At 36.5% G+C, this 10,178-nt stretch overlaps 1 pseudogene; it reads right to left on the reverse strand.

Moving 5' to 3' along the window:
* Positions 1-300: 300 nt before the first annotated feature.
* On the reverse strand, positions 301-1,233 carry LOC113289629 (annotated as a pseudogene).
* Between the last annotated feature and the right edge of the window lie 8,945 nt (positions 1,234-10,178).

Here is a 10,178-nt window from a genome sequence, read left to right on the forward strand (position 1 = left end):
TTTTTGCTATTTACCTTCATCATTTAGTTGAATGTGAGATTCAACTTAAATAAAGTTGTTGATCGATCAACGTTTTCTTACAAAGTATTTAAGTCAGGCTTTTTCTTTTTTTTTTTGCTATTAACCTTCATATATCATTTAGCTGAATGTGAGATTCAACTTAAATAAAGTAGTTGATCGATCAACATTTTTTTACAAAGTATTTAAGTCTGGAAAACATGCAACACCTCAATCCTATTTGTTATTGTTAGTGTCACAATGTTAAAATGTTATGAGAAGTTACAAAACAAGTTATAAAGATCAATACACATTTTCCCTTATAAAATGCTCAACCTATGATTTATCTTTTGTGAGCCCAGATGATTCTCCCACACTTACCTTGTTATGACACTAAGAAACCGTGAAAGTCTCGCCAGCCACACCAAGTGCATATCCGTAGACATATCAGCAGCGGATATGGCATTCCTTGATACTCGCATTGTTTTCTGATGAATTCCTTGGTATGGGAATTCACTTTGTCACTATTGTTGCACGTTATAAGCAGTGGGTTCTCTTCTTCACAATAGGCGCATTGGTCAAAATTTCATACAGGTACTCTGTGGCTGCGTGGCAATTTGGCACAAAGTCGAGAGCATCGACGACAAAGATAAGGCCATCCGCTTGAGGAAATATTTATCAAGCTTTGGTCGAAGTCGAGAGTGTCCAGGAACATCAACTACACAGACAGGCTTTATCTTGCCTTCCTTAGAGGAATCAGAGCGTAGAACAAACTTTTCTTCATTTGGAATCATGGATGTAACAGTACCCTAATGTGCTGAGCCATCTCGAAGTTGGTAAAAGAGAATAGTTTTGTCACTACCATTTAACCCAACAAGAACCATCGTGTCAGATTTTGAATGCTTAATGAAGCTAGTTACAAAGAAAAACCAAAACATTAACAACAAAATAAACTTGTTCAATGGGTGGTATACATTCTTGTATTACTTGGTTTCATGGAGTATTAATTTTTTTGTATCCTTGGGAGAGGAAGATGAATTTAAAGGAATAGATGGAGAGATATCTCAATCCGGAAATATATAAGAAAAGGAAAGACGAACTATTGGCAGGATAATAAAGAACTTGCTAGACCTCTAATGTAGAAGCATAAAACTTACATAATTTTTATGACTTAATGATTCCTAGAACAACAACTAAGACACTGAAATAGAAAAGTGAGACTCACATTCTTCCCATTATTAACCGATGTAAAAACTAATATTCGATAGAGCATGATATAAGTTTATGAATTTGGTCTAATTAATGGATATATGAATAGCTCGCTAGATGTCTCTAAGCTACCCATGTTTTGCATGATGGATGTGTTAGAGCATTGCTCGGTCGAACTCGCATGCATTGCTATCTCAAGCATGTTTGTCAATATTAGTGATCAAAACTATGTCTTGATTTCTAGTATATACTTATGACTAAGTCTCGGTCTAGGATAGCTAGGAATAGTTGAGCTTCAGACTCCATGGCGGTTATCTTGCAAAGACAAAGAACTACTCAAGGAACCAGTGGAACTTCATCCGACCAAAAGGTATGTGGAGACTTGAACTCATCTTGTCACTCAAAAGTCTATCTACTCTATCTCCTACTCTTGAGACAAAAGTCGTATAAGTATGATAGTTTTCATACATACACATTTGTTATTTTGAGCCGAGTTTACTCGCCTATCTTTTTCTCGAAATACGTGTTGGTAAGCTTTTGCTTTAACCATCTTCATATTTACCCATGACGAAAGTCATGATGACGTTTCAATCTTGAAAATAGCTTTGATGACGATAGTCGATTCTGTATGTCTAACGACTGTTATAACATTATAGAAGAATGTTTCAACGATTGAAATATAGAGTTGAGAATATGTAACGACCTATGGATGTAAGCATATCGTGTGTTCGCACATTAGTGTATAAATCCATGTGTCGGAAACCAAGTGTGTGCATATGTGTGCATGCGGTATTGGTGAAGGAGACAGGTTGGGTACGCGTACCCGTACGCGTACTGGCGGAAATTCATGTCCGTGAAATTCTGTTGAGTTTGAAGTTTACGAACTCAAAAACCAGACACCTTAGGTACGCGTACTGGCGGAACTTTTTCACCCGAAAAATTCTGTTGAGTTTGGAAACTAAAACCAACTCAAAATCCGGTAGCTAAGGTACGCATTCCCGTACACGTACCCAAGCTAGTTATTTCTCAAATCGGTAGTTCATGGACTTAAAAACAATAAATTATAAGGAATGCAATCTTTGCAAACCGTGGGTATATTGTTCATGAATTGATTCAAATGAATCAAACTGATTTTCTTTCAATTGTGTCTATGTATAAAGACCTAAGCAATTGAAAAACTCTTGAACTAGTTCTTATGAGTCATTTCAACTAGTTATAAGAAAGATGAATACGATTAATATGAAAGCATTCATATGGCTAACCATTGGTCAACCATTTGTGAATCAACCAATGTACACGTTTAGGTACGGTTACTCAAACCTAAATGAATACATTTCATTTGTGTGTGACAAGATAAGTTTCGATCTAACGGTTGAAAGATATTAGCTTGGATAAATCAGGTTTTTCATCTAACGGTGATTATTGAATGCTTTGTTACCAAGGTAACTTAGATTGCAAACCCTGATTTGAAAACTATATAAGGAGACGTCTAGCAACTGTGCAAAACTAATCCCCACACCTCCTGTGTGATACTAGTTGGTTTGCTAGAGTCGATTATCCTTTAATCATAGGTTTCTTCTCGAGACCCTGTTGATTAACGACTGAAAGACTTCATTGGGATTGTGAATCCAAACGAAACTACTTCTCTTGTAGTTGAGCGGTCTGATCTTGCCATTTTCTATCGTACGATTTCAATTGAATAATTCACTTGAGATTATATCTCCGATAGGGCAAGATAAAAAAAAATCACAAACATCTTCGTCTCATCGTTTGCGATTCCACAATATCTAGTTTCGCTACCATACAATTTAGATTATTGTGAGGTGATTGATAATACTAGGTTGTTCTTCGGGAATATAAGTCTGGTTTATCAATTGGTTCTTCTTCACCTTGATTTTTATCAAAAGACAGAACAAAACTTTTAGGTTTATCTGTGGGAGACAGATTTATCTATCCTTGTAGACTTTTCTGTGTGATACAGATTTGTTTGCTGAAGTCTTCGACTTTGGGTCGTAGCAACTCTTGGTTGTGGGTGAGATCAGCTAAGGCAATCAAGTGCGTAGTATCCTGCTGGGATCAGAGACGTAAGGAGCGCAACTATACCTTGAATCAGTGTGAGATTGATTAGGGTTCAACTACAGTCTAGGCCGAAGTTAGTTTGTAGTAGGATAATGTTTGTACTAGGTCCCGAGGTTTTTTCGGTTTCCTCGGTAACAAAATTTCTGGTGTCTGTGTTATTTCTATTCCGCATTATATTTTGTTATATAATTGAAATATCACAGGTTGTGCGTTTATGAAATCCAACCTTTGGTTGTTGATTGGAAATTGATTGATCCTTGGATATTGGTCTTTGGTACCATCCAAGTTCATTATCCTTGTATTTGATAAAGACTCGCAGATTTCTATTTGCTTGAGTAAAATCAAATCAAGAGAGAGATATTAACTCCTCGATATACTTTTCTCTAGATTGAGTCTGACTGTCTAGTTGATTCTCTAGAATGTATATTGGAGTTAGTCCATACAGATTGATAATCGAAATATTGGGTGAGGTTGTTAGACCCCCACATTTTCAATTGGTATTAGAGCAGGCAAACATGTTAAAGACCTTATCAGTCTTTGTTTGTATGCGATCTGACTAGATGGACAGTAAAATCTATATAAACGCTTCACCAGGAATTCATTACAATCTTATAGAATGTTCTAAAAACCTAGTCATTCTCCAAAGGAAGTTGGATGAACAAATCCGTATCAACCGTGATCTTGCTGCAGAAATTGCAAAGCATAAGGATTTGAAGTCAAGTGTTAAACAAAGTATATGCTTTGAAAAACTTGATAGAAAACTTCTTAAATAATATTATTGATGTTATTCCTTGTATGTTTTGTGAGTCTCACAATCTTGCTCAACATACATGTACATGTTTTCAGAAAAGTATAAAAGTTGCGAGCAATCTTCACATGAAAGCTGAACAACTGTTTACTTATCTGAAAAGGTGTACAATGCTAACAAGAAATTCTAAACAGAAAAGTAGTGTTAGTATGGGAGCTTTTGCTTTAAAATCAACATCGCCTTTTCAATGGTTTCTCGATAGTGGTTGTAGACGACATATGACTGGTGATCTTTCGTGGTTTGTTTCCATAAGCTATTCTGAAGGAGGACCAGTTACGTTCGGAGATGTGAGTTGTTGTTAAATTAGAAAGAAGGGTACAATCAAGCTTCCCGGTGTTCCAGAAATCCATAATGTAGTCTATGTCAAAGGTATGACTGCAAATCTTATTTCTATTAGTCAAATTTGTGACAAAGTACATAGAGTTGTCTTCAATGCAAATGGATGTGACATTGTAGACAAAACTGGAAAAGTAATTTTTCAAGGAACTCGTGGTAAAAACAACCGTTATCTCCTCGATACTCAGTTTAGTAATTGTTGCAATTTGACTAAGGTGGAATCTACACATCGTTGGCATGAGCGTTTTGGTCACATCAATTATGGTCTCGTAACTAAGATCATTAACAAAGAACTTGTTAGAGGCGTTCCCAAAATCAATGCAAAGATTGATGGTGTATGTGGTGCCTGCCAAAAGGGTAAACAAACGAAAGTTCACCATAAGTCATCTCGAGATATTCTCACTAAAGCCCCACTTGATTTAATTCATATGGATCTCTTTGGACCAATCCAAAAATCTATTTTTGGAGGAAAGAAGTATACTTTAGTTATGGTAGATGACTACACCAGATTCACATGGGTAGCATTTCTTTCTCATAAGAATGAAACCCTTGGTGAGTTTAAGATTATTGTTAATAGAATCCAGAATGAACAAGGTCGCAAACTAAAGAAAATTAGAAGTGACCGTGGCACTGAAATCAAAGACACCAAAGTATTTGAATTTTGTGATAAACTGGGGATTATTCAAAAATACTCACCACCCATTACTCCTCAAGCTAACAGAGTTGCTGAAAGAAAGAATAGGAATATTCAGGAAATGGTCAGGGTCATGCTCCATAACAAAAACCTACCTCTAAGGTTTTGGGGAGAAGTTGTTCTCACAGCATGTTACTTGATCAATCGTGTCTACCTACGGTCAAAAACCCTAAACACTCCATATGAGTTGTGGTATGGTAGGAAACCCAACTTACACTATCTTAGAGTGTTCGGAAGTAAGTACTACATCCTAAAAGATCGGGAACAAAGAGGAAAATTCGATACTAAAAGTGATGAAGGTATCTTTTTGGGGTATGCATCTGATAGTCGTGGTTTTCGAGTGTTTAATCTCAGAACCCAAGTAATGATGGAATCTGCAAATGTCATCATTGATGATATTAGTGACTTTCATCATGATTTTTCTCCTGCAGAATTGCCTCCAACTGAGACAACTGAGAAAGTCAAAGAAGTTCCGGATTCAGTTGAAGTTACACCTACTGTTATTGATCCTGATCTTTCGAGTGACGAGGATAAAAATAATGATCAGACTATACCCGTTGAACAAGAACGTGTCCCCCCACGACACCTCTGGGTTCAAATAAACCATGATCCGAACAGTATCATTGGAGGAATATATTCTACTGCAAAGACTAGAGGACAACTTCAAAATTTGTGCAATTTTGGCTGTTATCTCTCTCAAGTAGAACCAAGGAATATTGATGAATCTCTTAGCGATCCCTTATGGGTAAATGCAATGCATGAAGATCTAAATCAATTTCAAAGACAAGATGTATGGAAGCTTGTACCTTGTCCTCCAAATATCAATATTGTGGGATCCAAATGGATATTTAAGAACAAGTCTGATGAATTTGGCACCATTATCAGAAACAAAGCAAGACTTGTCGCTCAAGGATACTCAAAAATCGAAGGAATCTATTTTGACGAGACCTTTGCTCTTGTGGCACGCCTTGAGTCCATCAGATTATTATTAGCTCATGCTTGTTTTCTTAAGGTAAAGCTATTTCAAATGGACATCAAATCCGCTTTTTTAAACGGTACCTTAAAGGAAGAAGTCTATGTAGCTCAATCTAAGTGATTTGAAAATCTTGACTTCCCAGATCACGTCCTTAAACTCAATAAGGCGTTGTATGGGTTGAAACAAGCACCTCGTGCCTGGTTCGAAAAACTGACCTCATCTCTTCTTGGGGAAGGTTTTTCGAGAGGAGGAGCTGATAAAACACTATTTACCAAGTGGAGTGGAAAAGATGTTGTTATTGCTCAAGTTTATGTAGTTGATATCATCTATGGATCAACATCAGAGAAACTTGCACAAGAATTTCAAGTTTCCTTTGGAAAGGAGCTTGAAATGAGCAATGTTGGTGAATTAAAATTCTTTTTGGGTTTACAAATTCAACAACACAAGGATGTAATCTACTTATCTCAAGAGAAATATGATAAAGATCTCGTCTCAAGATTTGGCCTCGATAAGTCCACTCTTAAACTAACTCCTCCTACCGCTGGTAAACTACTTCGAGATGATAAAGGAGTAAATGTAGATCAGAAACTCTATCGATATATCATTGGAAGCCTTCTATATATTACAGCTACTCGACCTGATATTGCTTTTAGTGTTGGTTGTCGTGCTAGGTTTCAGGCAAATCCTAAGGAATCTCATCTTGCAGCTGCAAAAAGGATTATACGCTACATTAATCACACTACAGGGTATGGTCTATCTTATACTTTTGATACTAACACTGATCTTACTGCCTATTCATATGCTGATTGGGCAGGCTGTGTAGAAGATAGAAAGAGTACTTCAGGGGGTTTCTACTACGTAGGAATGAATCTTGTGGCTTGGCATAGCAAGAAACAAAATTCACAATCCCTCTCAACATGTGAAGCAGAATACATTGTTGCGGGATCATGGTGTACTCAACTTCTATGGATGAAACTAGGGCTGCACAAGAGCCGGTACGGCCCGGTATTTTGTTGGAACCGGTCCCTGTACCTGGTGTTGACCGGTACCTCACTTTGAGGACCGGTACCTGTACCTGTACCTGGAGTTGTACATGTCCCTGTAATACCGGTCCGGTACAAGTCCGGTACCGGGTTTTTACCCACTACAATTATGTAACAATCTTCATCCAAATCTATTGATACTCAAAAGATGTCCCAGACTCCGAATCTGTCACATGCAGTGTAATCATTCATCAATTTATGTGTATTCAACAAAATCAAAAGATAACAAAAGGTATGAGACTATTATATTTAACTCAAAGAGATAAGAAAATCAAGACAACCATTATCTACTGTCCTAGATGAACAAAAGCAGCAACAACAGACATAAATTGAACAACAACAACAACAAGAAACCATTCATCACCAGCAGCAGATCAGACCCATCTTCTTCATGGCAGCCAGCTAAACTCCCATCTGATTTGAGTTCGATCGATCCAAACTTAAATCTAAGATCAACCCATATCGTCTAAATATTCATAACCATCCATATGTGACATCAAACCAACAGCAGTACTGCATTCTTTCTCAGATCTTTTACAGTCTCGGACCAAGATCCCTAATCTCTCTGACAAACCCTAAATCAAACCTGATCAATCTAAACTCGAATCGATTTTAACCCATATACTATTCAATATATCTGAACTTCATCGGCTTTAAATTAACAGAAAATCGATCTCCTAACACCTCAATCATCAGCAGTCAGCACACTATCTTCATAATCTTATCAAACTGCATATCGTTTAAATCTTCACAACCCAAAATTGCTTCAATCTCCTTCTCTTCTTCTCTATTAAACAGCATCAACTCGAGTATCTCACAACCCAAATTTATTTCTCAATTTCAATTCCTTCTCATACCAAATCAACATCTCAATCAGACACTAAAATATAGGTTTCCCAGAAATAAAATCACAAATCTTAACATGCAATTAAAGATTGTGAAGAATAAGAAGTAGTAAATATGGATCTAAAATTAAACCTAAATCAGAGATGGCGATTGAGATGCGAGATTCGGCTGCCCTAGAAAGAAAAGAAAAAGAAATGAATAAATGAATGAAGAATGATTCTCACATACTTACGTCTCTCAAAACCTAAGACGAACGACTACGATTAAATCTTAACTAAAAGAACAACAACTGAGATTAATCGGTACAGTTGGTCCGGTACAGGCCGGTATTCCCCCAAGAACCGGTCCCTGTACCGGTCTAAGACGGTTCTTAATCTTCTGTCCCGGTCCCTGTACCGGTTACTCCAGTACCGGTTCGGTTCCAGTCCGGTATTTTCGGTTCCAGGCCGGTCCAGATCATCTCAACGGGTTCTTGTGCAGCCTTAGATGAAACACATGCTTGTTGACTATGGAATCAACACTGGAGTGATGAGAATCTTATGCGACAATACCAGTGCAATTCGCATCACAGAAAATCCAGTTGAACACTCAAGGACTAAGCACATAGACATAAGGTATCATTTTATTCGAGATCTTTATGAGAATAGTATCATTACTATGGTATTTGTTCCCTCAGGACAACAATTGGTTGATATTCTCAACAAACCATTAGATACTGCTACGTTTCAAAACTTACGGCAGTCTATTGGTGTTGTTCTGGTCCATTAGTCATTCATAACTCTTGCCCCTGTGCTTATCTAAATCTTTTGGACAATTGATTTTGAAACTTCTTGCGGTGTAAAGTTGTTTTCCACATTTGTTTCTAGTAGACGTATCTTCTAAGTATCTTAGTGATCCAATAAAATCCTTCTTTTCTTGAAAAAGAAAGGTCGTTCTTGTTGTTCTCTTGGGAATGACATCAAATGGGGGAGAGTTCTTTTGAACTTGCGCTTAATTTTCATATCTTTGTGGGGAGTGCTACTGTGGAATTATTTAGGGGTTATCTTGTATCTTTATAAACTCCTTGATGAATGCATTTAGCCTCGGCTTTATGATTGCATCTGAACAAGTTGATATGTACTTTTCTTCGGTCTTGAAGTGTCTTCGTGGAAATTTCATTAGGATCCCGTTTTCGTACCTTTGCCAATTTTATTGACAAAAAGGGGGAGAATTAATGTATAGTTCACACTACAAATACATATGATTTACGTGCTTTACGGGTCATTATGTAAGGGGGAGTGGTTTTCATGTTGAGACGAAAGTATTGACTAAGGGGGAGTGATGCAGAACGGAAGCGTTCAAAGAGATGATAATTATCGCAGCGGAATAAAAATAGAAAAGTAACCGATAAATTTTTCCAGACCTCAAATTATTCTTACGAATAATGACTATGAACATAAATAATCCAGACCTCGCAACTCCGAAGAATCACAACTATGGATATGATGATTATTTAGACCTCAGGATGAACCCGACTATAAATAAAAATCACAAAAAAGTTAAACAAAGTTTAACATCAAAAATATAATTTAATTAATCAAAAAAGTCTACTAATTTTCGTTTTTGGAGCTCCTTATATAGATAACTCCCCCTGCACAAACTCTAAGCATAACAAAAATATAAAAAACTTATTTCCCAAGGTATCTACTGCCTTTAGGAAACTTTCCTAACTTATTAAAACTCTTAAAATAAACTTCTGGACTATTCTAAAATTATCCTAATTAATAAATTCGAATTTTAATTAATTTTCTACTAAAAATATCATTAATAAAGTACAAATAATAATATGAAAACATTAGATTTAGTTTCCATAAATCTCCCTTCATCAGGGAGTGATACATATCACCATAGTATTGTTGTCGAAGTTGTGATATGAGAACTTTGATGTTGTGTAATAATACTATGACATTGTATAACAATGATCGACAGCTTTTGTTTTCTCATTGTTATGGCTACGGAACTTCAACAACTATGATGTTGAATTGAACATCTATGGAATCATGGGAGTACTTGGAAAAGACTAAGTTTTCAAGTAACGTTGAAGCACCAAGGAGATCAAGCATGTGGACGAGAAGCTACAAAGTTTTATTTATTTTGTAATCCATATGTATTGATAGTTTCGTCACTAAAATTGACAAAGGGAGAGATTGT

Source organism: Papaver somniferum, chromosome 1 (assembly GCF_003573695.1).
Source record: "Papaver somniferum cultivar HN1 chromosome 1, ASM357369v1, whole genome shotgun sequence".
NCBI classification, from domain to species: Eukaryota; Viridiplantae; Streptophyta; class Magnoliopsida; order Ranunculales; family Papaveraceae; genus Papaver; species Papaver somniferum.